Source organism: Protopterus annectens, chromosome 3.part1 (assembly GCF_019279795.1).
Source record: "Protopterus annectens isolate FY-2018-M chromosome 3.part1, PAN1.0, whole genome shotgun sequence".
Taxonomy (NCBI): domain Eukaryota; kingdom Metazoa; phylum Chordata; order Ceratodontiformes; family Protopteridae; genus Protopterus; species Protopterus annectens.
This window is the reverse complement of record NC_056732.1, coordinates 1604281225-1604302078: the sequence shown is the minus strand read 5'-3', so window position 1 is coordinate 1604302078 and position 20854 is coordinate 1604281225. Positions and strand designations below refer to the sequence as shown.

Genomic DNA, 20854 nt, shown 5'->3' with positions numbered 1-20854 from the left:
GTGTGTGTGTGTGTGTGTGTGTGTGTGTGTGTGTGTGTGTGTGTGCATGCGTGTGTATGTCAGTGAAAATGAGAGCAAGGGACCCATTATTTTACACTCGCTAAGCAGTGTTTTTGCTGTTTAGCAAGTGTAAAATAAAAAAAGAAAAAAATTAAAATAAAGCATGTGTGAGAATGTATGTATGTATGTATGTATGAATGAAAGAGAGACAGCGAGAGAGAGAGATTGAGTGAAACAGAAAAGTATGTGTTTATGTTTCTGTCTGCACATGTGCGTGAATGCCTACACAAAAGCAGAGAGAGAGAGAGAGAGAGAGAGAGAGAGAGAGAGAGAGAGAGAGAGAGAGAGATGTGCGAGTGAATGCATGGATGTATGTAAGCAGAGGAGACTGCCTGTGAGAGATCAGGAGAGAGTGAGACAATGTGTGTATGAAAGCAGCTGGAGACTGGTAGAGATTGAGAAAGCGGGTGAAAGCAATCTTGTGCGAGTGAATGTGTGTACGAAAGCAGAGGAGACTGTGTGTGTATATGTATGTGTGTGAAAGCAGAAGACACTGTATGTGTGTATGGGAGAGAGAATGGGCTGTATGCAAAAGTGTTGTTTTACTTAATTATTTTTTAAGCACTGTATTTTTTTTATATATGTTTGATGTAAAATGCTTCCTCCAACACCATTAACATATACTACAGCAAGTTTGAAACAGTAGATGAAGGAACTATTTTACATTTAAAATATATAAAAAAAATAATATAGTACTTAAAAAATAAATAAGTAGTAAAACAACAATTTTGCAGGGAGCCCATTCTCTAAGAGCAATAATGCCCTTCCAGGGGTGTAGAGGCTCTCAGCCTGTGGCGTTGGGCCTCATAACACCCCTGGGCAGGCGTTAATTGCATTAACACACACCCTGTCAGGCATTATTACTTGCATAAATAACACAAATACTGCAGCAGCAATAGCAATTCTCAAAAATAAAATGCTTCAGGAATTATTTTGTAGCTGAAGCTAGAGAAAAGAATATAATGATGTGACACTGTTTATTTTTTGCATTTTTTGTTGCATTAGGGAAGACTGTGCCCTCTGAAACTGTACAACACTTTTGTGCCTATGACGTTACACGCATGCTTTCTCAAGCGGCGCCTAACATGCCTGCAACTTTTATAATGCCTTCCAACCACACCTACAGAGTTTCAGTATGCTCTGTACTTCTCAGAGCTTCTTTAAATATACATTATAATTTACAGGAGTTTAAAATGAAAAAAAGTTACATCTGCAATTAAGCTTCTGTAAATTAAAATAAAAAAAAAAACAGCCTTTGTATTTGAAATGTATGTGAAAATCCTCTTTTTAGAGAGTTTCCCCATTAATGCATCTCCAGTGCAGTCAAAGCTCTTAACAAGTGCCTGAAAGGTATGTTACAATACCATTCTGCCATCACTGCTCGAGGACCAGTGGAAGCCTATACACATGGAGATTTAGAGCAAGCAAAGGACAGCTGCAGTCATATAGAGTCTGCAATCAAACTAGACCAAGCAAAGGATGTGAACAGCTGACAGAGCTCTAGATGTTTCAGAACAGCTAAAAATAACAAGCTGAAAGAAGAGCTATGGCTATCATCACCTTTTATCTGCAGATCATCATGATTTATCTACACAACAAACAATTGGTGTCACTGCCTTGACTGGAAGTGAAGACCACAATATGGCACTTTTGTAAATTCTTCTCAGCTAGCCCAAGTGTGCACTTTATCAAGTGTCTGGTAAAAATAATCACACAGTCTCGGTTGCTTCCTGTCTTTCTTACCTCTACCCTCCCTACCTCCTCCCCCACTGAGGTACAGAGCAAGGATGTTGGCAACTAAAAGCTATATACACTATATCTTACATGCTTTCAAACAGGGGTAGCATAAATTGACAAACTTCCCCAAAGACCCCTTCAGTAGTATGTCCAAGTATGTACAAGCACCAAAATGAAACATTTCTCCAACAGCCCCTTCAGTAATATTTCCATCTATGCACAAGTACTTCAATGACTCTAAAATGAAATATTTCTGCCATACCCCTTCAGTAGTACATCTATGAATACACACAAGCACTTGACTGACTACAAAATGAAATGTTTCTCCAAATGATCCCTTCAGTAGTTTGTCCATGTTTGAACAAGCACTTCACTAACACCAAAATTAAATGATTCCCACAGTGATTCTTTCAGTAGTGTATCTGTATCTGCCAAGCACATGACCGACTCCACAATGAATCACTTCCCCTAAGGACTCCTTCGGTAACCATCTGAAATGTCGGGACCCGCTAGACGAGTTCTGAAATACACAGACTAAAACCAGACTTACATAAATTAAGCCCAAGATGCCATTTCTTGGAATATTCATTTTTTTCTCTGAGGTAGAGCTATACTGGAGTTAATATACAAGTCTGGGGATGGGGGACTTGCTTCCACTGCAAAAAGAAGTTAAGGAGAAGAGCAGTTTTTGAAATTCCTCTTCTCCTGGCTTTTTGGTACTTTTTGTTTGGCTTTTCCAATACTCGTCATTCAGAATGCCGAAAATTCAGTAGGCAGACGACACCTTCACTATTTTAACCAAGTCTGCATCAGATGTTCACTGACACCAAAATTAAACATTTCCCCCAAAGATCCCTTCCGTAGTTTGTCCAACTCTGCACAAGCACTTGGCTGACACCAAAATGAAACATCTTCCCTAAAGACCCCTTTTATTAGTATATCCATGTCTGCAAAAGCACTTGACGGACTCCAAAATTAAATATTTCCCCCAGTGATCCCTTCAGTAGTTTGTCTGTCTGCTCAGGTCTTCATTTTGTGTATTGTGGTAAAGTTCTGACAAGTATGCTGCATCCAATATTGTATTTAGATCTTGCTGTGAATGGTTTAGCTTGTTTCAGCTTGTTTCAGCATTGTTTCGAAGGTATGCTCTTGTGATAAATGCCATAGATGGCTTCATCTTAGACTGCAAGGGAGCTATTTGCTGTAAATGATATATGCTGCTGTTGTCAAATGGACAAACAGCTCTTACCAGCACTCAGGTTTGCCAGCTGTTATGATGCAAGTGGTATTTTGGTGTCAGTGGGCCTCTGTAGGACTAGTTACCCTAATGCAGTTCATAGGTTCCACGAGCCTAGCCAATAATATTAGGTCAGAATCAAACCCTGTACCTTGTATCTATGAGATGATGGCCTTAGCCATTATGCCATCCCCTTCCCAAAAAATGTATTTTGAGAGATTACAGTCCTTTAGCCATATTAATGTGAACAACGGTGAGCCAACCATATCAGCATCTATTGACTAATACAGTCTGGTCTGTCACTGTTCTTGTAGACGCATACATTACTTAAACATTGTCAGATTTGAACTCCCACCTATTTAAGTGCACATTCTAAAGAACTGTTTATTAGCCAGTCATGCCACAGAATTCTAGTAAGTGAGCTTATTGCAAAGTATCACTGCTGCTTTATGCCAGTTAAGTGAGCGAGTCAGTACATCTTTGATAATTACATCAGTTTTTGGGGAGAAGCTTGGCAGCATGGATGTCAGGGGGGCTAGCAGTACCAGACCTCAGAATATAAACTGAAAAAAAACTGTCTACACCCTGCTACAAAAACCTGTAGAATGAATGTTCTGTGGTTTCTCCTTAGTCCAGTCTTACTGAAATTACCTATACTGTTGCTTTAGCAGAGACCTCTTTACACCTCAGCTAAAACCACAACCCAGGAACTGTACTCCTGTCTGCTGAGAAGTCTGACATCACAACAATATTTTGGGATGTTCCTTCCTATTGTTACTGCTCACTGCTCAAGGAATTAAAAGTTGGACAGCTGGAGGATTTATTCCCTTTTTTTCATTTGTTTCAGGTCACTATAGTGCTTTGTCTTCTTTCTTGGAGCAGTCTAATCTCTGGAGCATTTTATTTCAAGGCAAGCACCTTACTTGAGGAATTGGTACCAGCTGTTTTGAATCACAGCCACTCCATTGTACAGCGTGCATCTATCATTATAATTACTGAAACAAAGTAGAAGGGAGAAATATTTCTTGGAATTGCTTTATTTTCTCTGGAAAGCAGAAATGTGTGTAAGGACACTATCCACTAGAGACAGTTTCCACTGGAAAGGATTGAATTGCATTACAGTCAGCAGTCTGTGTGTTAAAGTGGGGGTACTAGACACTAACAGTGTGAGCGTGTGTACGTGTGAGTGTGTCTGTGTGTACGTGAGTGTGTCTGTGTGTACGTGTGTACGTGTGAGTGTGTCTGTGTGTACGTGTGTACGTGTGAGTGTGTGTGTGTACGTGTGCACGTGTGAGTGTGTACGTGTGTACGTGTGAGTGTGTACGTGTGAGTGTGTACGTGTGAGTGTGTACGTGTGTACGTGTGAGAGTGTCTGTGTGTACGTGTGAGTGTGTCTGTGTGTACGTGTGTACGTGTGTACGTGTCTGTGTGTCTGTGTGTACGTGTGTACGTGCGAGTGTGTCTGTGTGTACGTGTGTACGTGCGAGTGTGTCTGTGTGTACGTGCGAGTGTGTCTGTGTGCACGTGCGAGTCTGTCTGTGTGCACGTGCGAGTCTGTCTGTGTGCATGTGTATGTGCATGCTCGTGTTGGGGGTGAGGGTGCTGCTATGCATAATACTACTGGGGTGAGGAGATCAAAAACAATTTCCCTTCAATGTCAAGGGAGGGGTGCTTTCTGTACACATGTCACCAATAGGCCTTTTTGTTGTGCTTCCATCCTACACATGCTAGCTTTCAGTCTGTGTACCTGCACGTACATCTCGGTTATCTGTACTGTTACCAGACTGCTTATTTATACTCATTATATTTTTCAGTAACTTGAATTACTATTGATACAAATGACATATACTGTGACCACTGCTCTCCAATTGTTTGGTTGTTTTGTGTAGATATGTTGACCATTGGCCTTTTAGCTACACCTCTGTCTTACTTTTGCCACATGTTAGACATTTTAAACTGAATGTACTGACTACTCCATTAAGCTTGCAGTCTGTGTCCAGGCTCAGGTTTTGCTACCTGGGGGTAGGCTTCAATAACAAAGGATTCGTGAGTGTGGGGTTTGTGGATGCCTTGTATGCCAGGTATAGATCAACCTTCAGCAATCTATATGAGACTGAGCAGAGGGAAAGGGCTTTAAGGAACTCTGTACAAGCCAGGTTGGTTAAGTCTTGTATTCTTTTTGTAAGGAAACTCCAAGGTCGCTCTAGCTGCTGCATATGCCTGGTCAGGTACATACCAAAGAGAGCATCATACTCTATGACTGGTCTGATCAAGGCGGAGTACAGTGGGATAATGACCTCTTTGGACCTGAATCCCATACGCTTACTTATAAGTTGTGCAACATAAAAAGGATTTCTTCACCACTGTGGCCATGTGGTGGTCGAAGGTAAGGCTACTGCTGACATGTGTACCCAGATCCCTGACCAGGGAGTTAACTCTTAGGAGTGTATTTTCAACATGGTAATTAGCCGGGATGGTTGCCCTCCCATAGGGTGCAACTATGCATTTCTTAGCATTGAGTTTAAGATCAATGCTTTGGCACCATTGGTTAGTTAGAGATAGATCTTCTTGAAGAATGCTAGTGTCTGCAGTGGAGTCAATGATAACCCCCAGTTTCCAATCATCTGCAAACTTAGTCAGCCATAAACCTTCAGCATTTGCTTCCATTTCAGAGAAATAGATGTAAAAAAGGAACAGGACCAATATAAATCCCTGGAGGGGCTGCGCTAGTGACTGGCCTCTTGGTGGACGTGGCCTCACATATTTTAACCTATTGGGTCCTATCAGTGAGCCAGCTGGTTATCCAGTGGGTGATAAAAGAGTTTATACCTAAATTAGTGAGCTTGTATATAATGCCTTGAGTGGGGTATTGTATCAAAAGTCTTGGCCAGGTCGAGGTAAGCTGTGTGCACAGTCTTACCTTCATCCAGTCTTCAGTGACCCTCTCACCAGATTTAACAGGCATGACCTTCTTTTAACAAAACTGAACTGTGATAGGTCCAGAGTTTGCAGGTTACCTATGTCCTCCTTTATTATGTCCATGATGATTCTTTCCATGGCCTTACATGAGGCTGGTAAGACTTATGCCCTGTAGTTACCCCAATCAGCAGATGGACCTCCTTTTGGATGGGGAATGACGGCAGCCATCTTCCATTCTTTTAGCACAAAATTTGACTGAAGGCTCCAATTGAAAAGTGATTCAAGTGAACCAGAGAAGTCATGTTTCATGCCATTTAATAATCATCACAGGAGATTATCGGGGCCCATCGATGCAGTGTTTTTGGCCTTGGAAGGTGCATTAATGACCTGTTCCCTAGTAATGGTTTGGGAGGATAGTAGTATGTGGTATTTCTTTTGGACTATCGGGGGATTGAGGGGTGAGAAATCTGAGCTAAACCTGTCAACCAAAAGGTTGTCAATGGCCTCCTGTTCAGTGTGGGAAATGCCATTGACAATAAGTGCTGTGCATTGTTGTGTAGTTCCCCCTGAGGTTCCAGACATAGCTGTAGGAAGCTTTGTGGTTGCCCTTTGTCTAAGATGCTATATTTTCTTCAAATTTAGCCTTTGAAGTATTAATTAACCCTCTCAGCTGTTGAGATTAATCGGGGGCTTTTGGTATGTATGGCTTTGTCCCCCCTACACTTGGCCAAGATTATTTTTTTTCTTTTGTTGTATAACCGACTGACAGTGCGATTCCACCAGGGTGGCTTGTCTTTTGAGTTTGCCTTATTCTTTATATGAGGGGGCACAGCTCGCTCTATTATCAATGTGGCAGTAGAGAGTTTGTAAATGCCATGGTGTTTACTGGGTATGGGGTGCTTGTAATTTAGCCACAGTGTTGCTTAGTAGAGAGGGGTTAGCCTTTGGAATAGTTCCTAAAGGCTTTTGGTTGCACTGGATCCTCAAATTTAATTTTTATTTTAAGTAATACTGCCTTATGGTCAGATATGAAAAGCAAAGACATTACAATGGATAACCAACATTGGCCACTCCATGTTTGTGAGTACAAGGTTAAGGATGTTTGTACCTCTGTTAGGAGAATGGGACAACTATTAAAGGATGGTGACATCAGCAAAGTTTAGGAATTGCTGGGCCTGTGCATTAGAAGTGGTACAGGATTCCAAATCTACAAAGGGGTAGTTGAGATCCCCCAAGAATATTGTACTGGGATGAATGATGAGGGACTCTAGGACACTGAGATAGGCAGTATGGGTTTCCTGGGACAAGGAGGGGGACCTATAGATTGCAAGCATATGGTACGAGACCCTGTTTATGGAGAGTTGCACATGTATGAGTCCCATTGGGTCACAGAGTTTAAGTAGCCTGGATGTGAGGTTGGTTTTAATATAGACTTGAGACTCATCCAGCTTTAGTTCCCTCCTGTGCAGTAGCTGGTATAAAGGTGTTAAAGGCATTATAACCTGGCATTGCTGGCATACTCTCCACAACTTTAAAACATATCTCTGTCACTACACAGATGACTGCACTCTCCATGGAGAGGAAGGCTTGCACGGAGTAGAATTTCTTGTTAGGACTTCTAGCATTGAGCAGTACCACCTTCATATATTCCTTCATAGGTTCAGTTAGGTCGGTAGTTTTATTAGTTTGGCATTTCCCTAAAAGGCAGTATGGGGTGGAAAACGTCTTTACCAATATCTGAAAGCCTAGAGGAAACAAGTGAAGACCATCCCTGATAAAGCATTGAGTTCTGTCAACCATGTCTACCCAGGCAGTCAAGTATTGTACCCCCTTGGATTGACACTAGAAGCTAAGAGATTTGTTAAAAATCTATCATCTTCTGTTGGTAAGTTGGCATCATCCTTGGAGAAGGTAGCATGCTTCTCAGTGCTTGGCTCATACCTGCCTGAGACACAATCAGCGAGTTTGATCATGTCTTGTGTCATATAGTCAAGGAAGGTACATCTCAGGTCATTAACACACACATGGACTATGACAGTGACGTACTGGTACCTGTGGTTCAATGACCTGAGTGCCTGTGTGACTTGATGGATCCTAGCCCCTGAAAGACAGCTAGCCGTGGCTCTCTCCTTACTCAGTCTGGTGATGGGGACATTGGTGTGCCTCATTATAGAATCACCAATGACCAGGAAATCTGGCTTTGTGCTGGTTTGCCTTAAGAACTTAGCAGCATAGACAGTGGATATAGTGTTACTACGTGTAGCTGTGACTGGTGTTTAAAGAGAGTATTTACCTGACGGCCGAGAACCCCTTCTTTGAGTGTACTCTGCAGGAGAGAAGCTACCTGTAAGAGCCTCAGCATAAGTAGTTTTATGTGTAGGGTCTTTATCCTGTGCAGTAGGCATGGAGCAAGTGTCCCTAACAACCTCTATAGGATTTGTTTTGGTTGTATGAAAAAATTTTGTGTCCAGAGTTAATGTGTATTTACACCTCTGACATATTTTATCTGTTTTATTAAGAATAAGTAGATCATTAGTATACATGAGGCAATTGCTACAATGCCTCAGAATACTCATCTCAACCAGACTGCCACACAGAGAGTTGGGATGTGCATATCCATGGCTCCTGATCTACTATGGTGGAACAAGGGAAATGTAAATATTGAATAAGTCAATAAGATAAGGAACTTGACAAACAATATTCATCTATGTGCAAACTTGATGCTCTAGTAGTTAAAAAAATCTATAGAGACAATAACAACACAACAGCGTAGAGCACAAAGCTTCTGAATGTAAAATAACTGGTTTGGAGCCCAAGTGCTTAAACCAGAATGAAGACACTTTTAGAATAATAGGCACAATAAGCCTTCAACCAGGAATTCCCAGCTCAGAAAGATGTAGGCTATAATTTCCCGCCTCAAGAATGTGGACTACAAACCTTCCTAATGTAAAATAACTGTTTTGGAGACCAAGTGCTTAAATCAGAACAAAGTCACTTAGAATAACAGGCACAATTAGCCTTCATCAGCAATTACCAGCTCAGAAGGGTGGAGGCTACCTTCGCCTCCACAACAGTGCAGACTACAAACCTTCTTAATGTAAAATAACTGGGCTGGACCCCAAGCGCTTAAACCGCAACTAAGAGGCTTAAAATAACTGCAGCGATGTAATTAGGCTACTAAAAGGCAGTTATAAATGCAGCAGATTAAATACAATTGAACACTTAGTTTTTTTTTTTTTGCTGCACATTCCTAAAGTAGGACAAAGCACAAACACAGCAACAGCTACAGCAGGTGAATAAAGTGCATTTTTTGGTAAGTGGGAAGGTAGGGAACAGAAGATAATTCAAGTTTAAGAGACCAAGAGGGAGGGGAGGGTTTCAGTGTTCACTACAATGGAGCAGATGAAATGGGACTGGGAAGAGTTTCCAAAAATCAGATTTATAGTAGGAGTGGGCAACTCAAAAGCCCCCAATTTTAAAACTACAACAGCAGTAGTGCAGGTGGGCGAGAAAAATCAAATGTAGACAGAGATCAGCAATAGTCAGGCAGAGAATAGCAAGTCAAACAAGCATTACAGCTAAATAAAGATGTCACTTAATATTTGTACTTAAATGAGAAATGCAATTTCTCAGCTCCTCCTACTAAATAGCCGGATGTTATTCACTGTCTGCAAAATAATTATTTTCTGAATGACCCTAAACAAGACTTCTTAACACTCCAAAAACAACAAAAGACTTCATGCAAAACAAAATGCAATATAGGAAAAAATAATTACATAAATAGAAGTAACCAAACCTTAAATGAATAACTTCAATTGAAAATGAAATGCAGACAGAGATCAGCAAAAGTCAGGCACAGAACAGCAAGTCGATAACTACCTTAATAGTGTGAATCATAAGGTAATTATATGGTTATTTCTTGGTATCAAATGAAAGCTTGCATAATGTTGCAAAAGTTGTCACTGTCATAGTAGCTGTCCGTACTACTACCATTCAGCAGGCATTCCAACTTATTCAGTAATAAAATATGTATATTAGCATAATTATCATGTTCTCTGGCATATTGAACTTGGACAGATTGTGATTCAGTAATTCATATGCCCTGTCACCAGACAGGCCATGAATATCTGATCAGATGAGCAGGAAACTTGGTAACAGACAAATTATGAGTTTTTTCCTGGAAATATTGAGTGAATGGCATGTGTTCATAACTACTTTATTAACTTCAGCCAGTGAGTATTTACATGGGACTCAGTGGTATCGACTGAAATTATAGACAATGCCTAACAAACGTTGCAATGAGAGTTAGTGTCTAACTAGAACTAAATGTCAGATAATTACGTGCATTTGTCCATTACATATTCAGATATGCACAGTATTCATAATTATGCAAATAAGTCAAAATGGGAATTCCATCTACAAATATTGTTTACATTTGTCCATTACATATTCAGATATGCATAGTATTCAAAATTATGCAAATAACTCAAAATGGGAATTTCATCTACAAATATTGTTTGCAGCCAAATTAAGATCACATGAACCTAGACAGGCTTTGCTTGAGCTAAAATTCAGAGAATGTATATTTTAGGTCTAGATGTAAACAAATGTATATATCTCAAAATGACAAAAAGTTACCAAAAAAGTTAAATACTGAAGTTATTCAGCACAGTTTCCTCTACTGTGGTTACAGAGATATTATACAATGACTGGCCATTAACATTGTAAAACAAGCACGCTGACTGGCCAGCCCAACCAGCGTGCCTGTTGTAAATCCGAGAATATACCAACAGAAAAAGGTCCGGTCGCCCGGACTTTTTTCCATTGGTATATTCTTAAATTTTAACATTTTAACAAAAATAAAAATATAATTTGTAGTCCGGACACCGTACATACGATAGAGACACCTTGCAGAAAATGCAAGGGAAATCAGGTACGTTATTTAAAACTAAAGACACGTACCTGATTTCCCCTGTGTTTCCTCTATTCTGTCTCTCTCCTACCCTAAACTTCCCGAACCTTTTTTTTTTTTTTTTTTTTTTAATTAAAAAAAAAAAAAAAAAAAAAAAAAGGGAAGGAAAAGCAGAGCAACGGAGGTCTTCTTTTCTCCGTTGCTTACTTTCCCGGGCACTGATGTACTGGGTATGCATGAAAATGCAAGTCTCATACGCATGCGCAGTACATCAACACAACAAAGCAGTATACCACCAGCTACGGAAGAACAGTAATGCGCCATTATACAAAGACATTATTTAAGAAAAGTAAATATTTTTTTTCTTAAATAATGTCATTGTATAATAGCAATAACCGACTCCGTGGTTGTGGTATATTGAAATTTACCCACAGTTGGCTTTATATAACCACTTGGGCTTCACCCTCGTGATTAAACCACGCCAACGGTTATTGCTATATTAATACTTATTTGCACAATAAGTAAATGTATATATCAGTAAAAGTACAAACAGAAGACCACCAAACGTCCAATAAACTATTCCTGGAGAACAAAATTCTTTATTGCAAAAACACACAGTAGGAAGTGAATATCCACAAGCGCTTTCGCCTGAGACTATGTCAGGCTTTATCAAGATAGTCACACATCATACTAAAATACCTTATATAGTCAAGACATTAATTGAATTAATTCATAACTAATTGGGTAATTGAATAATTAATCCATAACATTTATAATTTTTCATTGTGTTGCTTGGGTTTTCTGTGCAAAGCTTTACTAAGCATCATTTCAAACTAATAATCATTAAAAATATATATAAAATCAAAAAGTGATGGTAGATCAATATACAAAGTTATACTTTTAAATAAGTAATTCAATGCTATAAACAAGTTAAAAACCTTTTGTCACTACATGTCTCTTGTAAACAAAAAACTTTACAATAAAAACCATATAATAATCATACTAAAAAATCATTAATTGATGATTTGTACCAAAGTATGAATGGTATAAAATAATACATATATAATTTTATATTGAAACTGACCAACTGTTAAATCTCTTGAAGCTATGTTAAACAATATATGTGAGGATATTGTGTTGCAATATAAAAACTGTAGACAATACATAAATATGATTAAAAAACAAAAATAAATGTATCTACCTTGTCAACAATAAAATTTAAAGCTAGGTGTGTGCACTAACCATTCGGACACCATCAAATCAAACTATGTACCTTTCTCTGTTTGGTGCAAATGTGTAACAGTTGGCAATAATTTCAATAAACATAAACATAAGCCAACTAAACAGCAATGTTATAATTTTGCTCGGTTTAACCTTAAGTGCAACTGATACTGATAGCCTCATTCATCCCTGGTGGTCTGGAGGCATCTAATCTTAGTTGCCACATTAATTCTTGTTGTTCTAATCTGGACTGCCAATCTCCACCTCTTGGGTTTATGGGCACTTGTTCTAATACCATGAATCTTAACAACATGTTGGGACAAACTGAAAGGTGCTTAAAAAATGCATTATTATCTTTTCTCTTTTGAATATCATATAAATGCTCGTAAATGCGTTTACGTAATGTCCTTTCAGTTTTTCCCACATAAAAGCTCCCACATGTCAAGCATACCCCAAAATAAATGACCCCTTTGGATGAACAATTATGATATGCCATGGATTTAATATTGAAATTTCTTTGCTTGATGAAGTAACTGCTACCATTCATTATATATGGACATTGCTTGCAGCTGTTACATTTAAAAGTACCAACTCTTGCATCATGTAAATTACTGTCATGGTATTGTTGTTTTTCAAACATGTTTTTCAAATTAGTGTTCCTAATGTTAACAAACTTTGGTTCTAATGGTAAATGTATATATCATCTAATTGCTTGTTAAATACAAAAATTATTATGTGGGATCACCATTGTGAAGAGGAGTCTGTGCTGAATGACTGTTGTTTTCAAGGGCGTCTGTTGTTTTCAATGGCGTCTGCAGGCAGGTGCAAAGGGGAACAGGTTGGCCGGGGAAATTTTTTTTTTAAGGGCATTCTTCTTTAAAAAACGCCCTTTGCATCTAGTCACACAGACACTTCTGCATCTGTGTGACCGATGGTTTACGACTTCATCTTCTGCGCCCCGTGCAGAATTATATTCCAGAAGTTTGTACTGTGGACAAAGGTACAAGTGAGAGGAGCATATATATGTAAGTGTTTAAGAGGTGTATGTATATAAAATAGGTAGGGGTGTGTGGATGTAAGAAGTAGGTAGGTAGGGGTGTGTATGCGTGTATATAAGAAGTAGGTAGGTAAAGGTAGGGGTGTGTTGTGAGTGTAAGAAGCAGGTAGGTCTGTGTGTGTGTGTGCGTAAGAGAGAGGTAGGTGTGTGTGTGTGTGTGTGTGTAAGTAAGAGGGGGGTAGGAGTGTGTATAAGAGGAGGGGTCATACCTTGCAATTATCCAGATTTTTGCCTCATATTTTTGGTTTCTTTCTCATAAATTGTTTTTTTTTTCTGGCAAATCATCGAGGACTGAAGTCAGAAAATAATGGCAGACATTTGAGTTTTAGACTTCATATCCTCAGAAAACGCATACTAATGCAAACCTAGTTATTCTGTCCACTCTCTAAGGAGGTAGGGAGATGTATGTGTCACACCTCTCAACTGTACAGATTTTCACTGAATGTCCAGATTTTTGCCTTATATTTTTGGTCTGTTCCTCATATAAATTCTGGGGTTTTTTTTGTTTTTTACAAACCACTGGGATGAGCTAAGGATTAAATTTACTAAATAATGATATGCATTTGAGTTTCAGACTTCATATCCTTTAGAAAATGCATTCTAACACAATCCTGTTATTCTAGCAACTTTCTAAATGTGTCCCTAGTTTTGGGCCTTTGTCCCCAACATTATAACAGGGTTTGTCCAGACTTCTTGCACTAAGACAGCAAGAGGTATGGTGTTTGTGTGCATGTGTGTATGTATAAGAGGGAGGTAGCATACCCCTCAGTTGTCCAGGTTTTTGCAGAATGTCCACATTTTCCTAAAAAGGATTGAAGTTGCTAAATAATAACAGACATTTGAGTCTTAGACATGATATCCTTTAGAAAAATGCCTACTAACACAAATCCTGTTATTCTAACAATTTTCTAAGCTCATGAGAGCAATATTTACAATGTCTCCATTTATTTTAGGCTTTGTCCAGATTTCTTGCACTAAGAGATTAAGGTGTGTGTGTGTGTGTGTGTGTGTGTGTGTGTGTGTATGAGAGAGAGTGAGAGAGACACACACACACACACACACACACACAGAGTGAAATACCCTAGTTAGAGTTAGCAGGTGGAATTTATTTTCAAGTGCATTTTCAAGGAATTGTGAGCTTTAAGGGAAGAGAAGTTAACTGCTGCTCATGCTAAGTCTGCTTAAAATGTGCAACTGTTTTGTTTAGCAAATGGTATCACTACTGTGGTACACAATTTTAAAGCTGTGTTAGTAGTACAGCAGGTAGCATACTTGCATCTTGATGTACAGGACTGTAGGTTCTACTCCCACAACATGTAGATTTGTATTTTAAGGGGGTGGGGTGCTGCAGTCCTGAGTATGTGCTTGGATGAAATGCCTAGTAACTATGAAACTGTTTTTCAGCTTGCAACCCATTCCCTATTGCAATATACCAGCTTACCATGTTTTAATGTAACATAGGTGATTTATTCTTTAAGGGCATCAGGCACTGAATTTGTACATGAAATACTGAAATATAAAGTTATTTTCTTGCAACAAACTCTTCATTAGTTTCAGATCTCTTTAATGTGGAATTATTCAGATGACTTTTACTTCTGCAGAGATTGTGTATATTGTAATGACAGAAGTTTCAGTGGCCTTTTACGTTTGGGATGTTCTGAAGTGGGCAGATTGTCACTATTGGTTCATATATTTTGCTTCATTACTTACTGGAAAAATGTTAAAAACTATAAATTTAAAACACACTAACGAGTGGAGCTGTATTATACAATTGGATTATTATATATTATAATTAATACAATCGGGAATGTGAATCAAAGAATTTTTGCATGGTCCAGAAATGTGTGCAAGGGACTATGATTTGAAAATAGCTTGAAGATAAACTTAACCTGCCATTGGCCAGATGCACTTTCTTTGAATGTGGGATTCAATGCTGTTTCAGTGAATGTGAGTTTCAAAGGTAGAGAAGTTGTAATGCCAAGTCTGTTTTCATTGCAAGACTACTCTTTGTTTAGCAAATGTCTATCAGTGTTTGTGCTATAAAATTTGAAATAATTGTAAATTAAATCCAAATATCAGTAATCGCTGTAGAAGTAAAGCATAAAACAGTATCCACAGTAACAGTTTTGAACAGTGTTTATAGCAACTAGGGAGAAACAGCCAATTAATGGGACACTGGAATGGCTGCATGCGGGGGCTCTAGGCTTGCACCCCCTGCAAAAAACATCCTGCCAGCTCCCCTTGCCCTATTTTAACTCTTTTGGTAACTTTTATTGTTTTTGCGATATTATCTGTTTGCAGACTAAATATTCGTTCTCTGAATTTTAGGTTAAGCAAAGGTTATCAAGTATCAGATGTGAAATTCTACTCAGGCTACATTTGAACGAAATATATTGGTACTTGGCTATGAGCCGCGGTGCTACAGCAGTAGCGTTGTTGCCTCACAGCAAGAGGTTCTTCCGTTCAGATTCACGGCAGGAGTGCCTTCTGTGTGGAGACTGCGTGTCCTTCCCGCGGTTGAGTAGCCTCCGAAAGACATGCGTGAATGGGCGTGCCTTCGCTGAAGGTTGGGCGTCGGGCTGACAACTCGGCACCATAAAAGTCGACTGCCAATCATTAGCGGACCGGAGTGCCACAGTGGCGACCCCTAACCGGGAAAAGCCGAAAAGACAAACAACAACTGACTCCGATTGTTGTATTGCTTTTTACTTAACCATTTGTCTTTCCCCATCTTTAGCCACCCCCCACCTCCCATTATATTTGGCTTTGTTCAGAATTGTTGATCAAAGATGTCGAGAGATATGCTAGCCTCACAATAATGCAACTTTAAAAATGATAGCTCTATCAATATTTAACTGAGCAGCTGATAGCTCTATCAATATTTAACTGAGCAGCTGAAAATGTTACACACATTAAATGTGGGTAGCTGCAGCTTGAATAACGTGTACACAACCATTTTTTTTAATGCCAGGTAGATTGGGGACACCAGTAAACATCAATGAATACAAAATGGAATTAACTAACTACACCCCTGGTGACCAATTTTGTAACGGGTTCATTCCTTTTTCAAACTTAAAGCAATTTTACTGTTTTAATTCAATTATCTCATTCACACACACACACAAAAAGCAATTACAGAATTATGCTTATGTCTCGTTATTAACAAAATCAATGCACTTCCGTACTTCGGATATTTTTTTCTACACTTACAATGTATATAAATAATGACACTAATATGAGGAATCCACCAACAAGGGGAAAAAAATGTGTTAAGACAAAATAAATTTTGAGCCCAATGTAATTTTTTCGCCAGCTCTCATTCCGATTCCGCATACCTAACGTTAAGAGCTATGAACTGCAAAAACAAGTAGTAATGCGGAAAAAGGCAAACTGCACAAGGGAGAATAAATACTCACAGCGAAAATAAAACTTTCCCGAAAGACCACAAACTGTTGCGTTATCCCAAAAAATGCATTTACACACTCCACCTTTCTACGGCGCTGAGAAGGTGTCCTAACATGTTATATAGGACAGTGCGGGCCGCACCCCACGCAGTTCGATTTTCGTCCCGTGGTCTCAATCCTAGTTCTCTCCGTTTATAAAAATACTTAGTCTCGCTGTCTTTTTCCTCATACTTTTCTCATTGAAGCAGGTAGTTATGCTCTACACATAGTAATGGAGATAGACACCCATACAGAAAGAGCACTGGAAGTTAAGTTTCGATTCTTCATTTGGTCACACCTCATATCCTGCAAAGGAATAATAAGGGACATAAAAATGTGGTTTGAGATCCATCTCCTTCCTGCCCTAAAACATTTTCTGACAAGTTTTATTTCAACTATAATGCTTAGCAGTTCTTAAAGCACATATATTTCAAGTTCCAAGCCTCTATTAATCATTTTTCAAAAAAAAAAAAAATAAAAAGCAATTCCGCAAAATGTGGTTCAGCACATCATAAGGGAAAATGGATCCTTATTCCTTACAAGGTGACCCTTTTCTTGCTAAAATGTTTGCTGCACAGTAAACCGCATCCATTTACGTCGAGCAATAAACCCATGACATTATTTATTTATGTTGTTAAGGCTCTCACTAAACCATTAATTACAAGAGTTATTTTTCTTTTGTTAATAATGTTATTATAAACATATAGGAACTTTATGTCTTTGCTACAACCTAAAGTCCGAGCTATGAAAATGTGGCCCCATACCTCATATTTTCAGTGTCTGACATTTGTTATGCTCTAATGAGCAGATGTAATGTGGTCCTATCTCGCCTACATTCTTAACTGACGGGTTCGGAGCCGAGAATCGGCTCCGACTTGGCCGCTATTTATTAGCTCGAAGTCTCTGATTGGCTGGGCTAGCCCTAGTATCCCAAGATGCACCAGACCCAAACCCCCAGATCTCGTTTGCCGCTCGTAGTGTACAGACGTGGTCTCGAGCTTGGCTGTGGCTAAGTACCTTATTTAAACTGTTTTTTAGCTTATTCTTCTTAACTTTCTGTCAAAAGCTGTTCTTACAGCTACGTTGAGTGTATCCTGTGTTTTGCGACTTAGTTCAGTTAATTTTTAGTTTTTGTGGATTTCTTGTGTTTGGCAGGCTAGGCCTGTTTAATTTAGAGGGCCTTAGCCTCTCCTGTGTCTGTTACGTCTGCAGGGGCGTTTGAGTTACAGCCCCTTCTTTCAACTAGTTTAGTTTAAGTTTTTTTCCTTTTTTGTGGCATCCTTGTGTTTGACGGGCTAGACCCGTTTAAGTTAGAGGGCCTTAGCCCTCTCCTGTGTCTGTTAAGTCTGTTGGGACTTTTAAGTTAGAGTCTCTTCCTCCTGCTTTCCTTGTCTTGTGTGTGGTTTATTGTGAATTACCATGTCAGGCAAAGATCAGAAGGAGGATAAGCCTTCTGGTTTCAAAAAGTGCGCCAAATGTTCTTATAAGATGTCTTTAACAGATGGCCATGCCATCTGTGTGTATTGTTTGGGCGCTATTCACTTGCAAGAATCTTGTAGTGTTTGTCACTCTTTTAGTTCTAGAGTCTTGCAAGAGAGGAAAAATAAATTGATTCTCAGGGGCCTTGTCAAACCTGCCTTTGAAGAAGCTCTGGAGTCTTCTTCCCCTAGTGGGAAATCTAAATCTAAACCAAAAAAGAGATCTCCGGCTCCATCTAGTTCCTCGGAGCCATCGGACAAGATATTGAAGACAGCTCCACCTTCCTCGGCTCCATTGGCCTCAGAGCCTAGGGAAGGAATTCCTGTCCCTGAATTGGTCTCCTCGGCTCTATTGTTATCGGCGCTGCAGGAGGTTTCAGTGATACTGGAGCCAGCTTCGGCTCCGATTATCTTGGAGCCCATTCGGAGCCCTTCTGCTAGTCTAAACCTGGATCCTCTGGATAACATATCTCGACCACCTTCTGTGTCCTCCAAGTCCTCCAGGTTGTCGGATTCGGATGTGGATAGGGTGGTGCAGAGGCTCCTTCAGGTGCCGGTGTTAGCTAGGTTATTTTCCACTCCTGCCCAGTCGGCTCCAGAGCCTTCCCTCTTGTCTGTTCCAATTATTCCTCCTCCGAGCACATCTGTGTCATCGGAGCTGAGGTGTTCTGCGTCGAGTGAGGTCCTGGGGTCGGCGCTGATACCCCCGTTAGGCCTCTCGGCTCCGACCTTGGCTCCAACCTTTTCGATTCCATCTTCTGGTTTCGGCACTCGGATTTCCTCGGTCGGACCCGAGGGGGATACATCGGGGCTTCATCCCTCGGCTCCAAGTCTCCCTCTTGGTGCCTTGGCTAAGGGAACCCTGACTCTGATTGTGGTTTCAGAGACGGATCGGTCCTCAGATTCTGGTGGACCCGCATTCGAGGCCATGAGGAGCGCACTGGCCAGGTCTTCAGTGACTTCACTCGAATCAGCCACTGCTTCCTTTGACACTGGGGCTGGAGCCTCTGATGCCAGCGGGGCTCGAAGGCCTGAGAATACTTCCATGCATTGCCCCCAGCTTTCAGAGGGCCCTCCAGATTCGTCACCTGAGGAGCCCCCCAGAAAGAAGTCGTGCAAGAGGAAGCACGTTGACTCCCCTGAGTCCATCACTTCTGATACCGACCTCGATGATGCAGAGGGGTCCCCCAAGTCATCCTCCGATGATGTCTCATTCTCCGATATTCTGGAGATTTTAAAGCAGAGAGGCGACTGGCCTTCCAAATCCCCATCTGAGGACGAGTCGGTCCTCCTCAAATCCTTCGGAGCCTGACCTTCGGCCTCCTGGGTGTCTCCGCCCTTCAATGAATTGTTAGACCTTATTTGTTGAAGGGTTTGGGAACACCCTGACTCTGTGGAACCGGTGCCCAGCCGCCCAAACAAGTTTCTGTCTGCACCCTCGGAGAAAGAGTTCCTAGCTAAAGGAGTTCCTGTAGATGCCATGGTGGTGGCATCTGCCACTCAGCAAGAAGTTGCAGAAGCTTCTGCTTCCATTCATCCTCCTAACAAGGAGTCCAGGAGTATGGACCGGTATGGGACGTGTACCCTGTCTTCAGCAACTTTTATTTTGTGGTCGTTGAACTATCTTTGCCACTTTACTAGGCTCCAAAGAGATCTCCTTAAGGAATTGGGAGATACCCTGTCGGGTAACTTGCCTGGGGCGGTGAATCAGACTGTTAACACCCAGTTGTCTACCTTTTCCTCTATTGTCAATTCGTCCATGATGCTCATATCCTATGCAGCCGAAGGGGCGGGTAGGGCAGCTAGCTCAGACGTAGCCTTCAGGAGGCAAGCCTGGATGCACCTGTGTCACTTCGCGGAAGCCTTCAAGTCTTCCTTCATGGACGCCCCCTTCAATGGGTTCTCCCTCTTTGGACCCAAAGTGAAAGACACTCTCACCAGATGTGAGCAGGAGGGTAAGACTTTGTCTGCCATGGGGTCCTGTTTCTTACCTCCTTCTAGGCCTTATCCCAAGTCACGGAGGGGAGGCAAGATGTGGTTCAGGAAGTCTCAGAAGTCTTTCCCCGTCAATCATGGTGACCCCCCCTCCAGGGGCAGAGGAGGGGGGGAATTACTCTGGAAGGTGCTGCCCTAGAGGCAGAGGAGGCCCCTGCAACTCAGGAAACCGTGAATCGTTTCGTGGATCCTCCTACCAACGACCCTGAGGGACTGCCCGACTGTGCTACTCCGGAGCCAGTCGGGGGCCGTTTTTTGAGGCACCCTCAAGCCTGGGAAAGTATCATTCAGGATCAATGGGTGCTCCGAATAATTACCGGAGGTTACACCATTCCCTTTCTTACACCCCCTCCCCTATCCAGAAAAATCCCAGATGTTCCACCCAGTCAGAGGGATCAAGCAGTGCTAGAGGTTTCAAAGCTGCTGGAAAAAGGAGTCATCCAACCAGTCTCCTCAGACCAGATCAGATCAGGAACTTACTCAAGATTATTATTGGTTCCAAAAAGGACAGGGGACCTGAGGCCCATTCTGGACCTCAGCCGTTTAAACCGATTTGTACTGAAGTCCAAGTTCCGAATGGTCACTCTTCAGTCCATTCTCCCCTTATTGGAAAAAGGAGTATGGATGTGTTCCATCGATCTCAAGGATGCCTATTACCACATCAAGATAAACAAGGCATCCAGGCGTCACCTATGCTTCCGGTTGGGAGCCAGTCACTACCAGTTTCGTGCTCTGCCTTTTGTTCTCACCACAGCCCCCAGGGTGTTTACCAAATGGTTAGCAGTGGTGACAGTT

General features: G+C 40.9%; 1 protein-coding gene across 1 annotated transcript in view; it reads right to left on the bottom strand.

The window, feature by feature from the left end:
- LOC122798574 (sterile alpha motif domain-containing protein 9-like) overlaps positions 1 to 16904 on the bottom strand; it is a 297825-nt gene extending 280921 nt beyond the window's left edge. Inside the window, exon 1 of the mRNA XM_044067640.1 lies at positions 16560 to 16904. The gene's annotated coding sequence lies outside the window, so the exon portion shown is untranslated. The remainder of the gene's footprint in view (positions 1 to 16559) is intronic.
- Positions 16905 to 20854: the final 3950 nt, after the last annotated feature.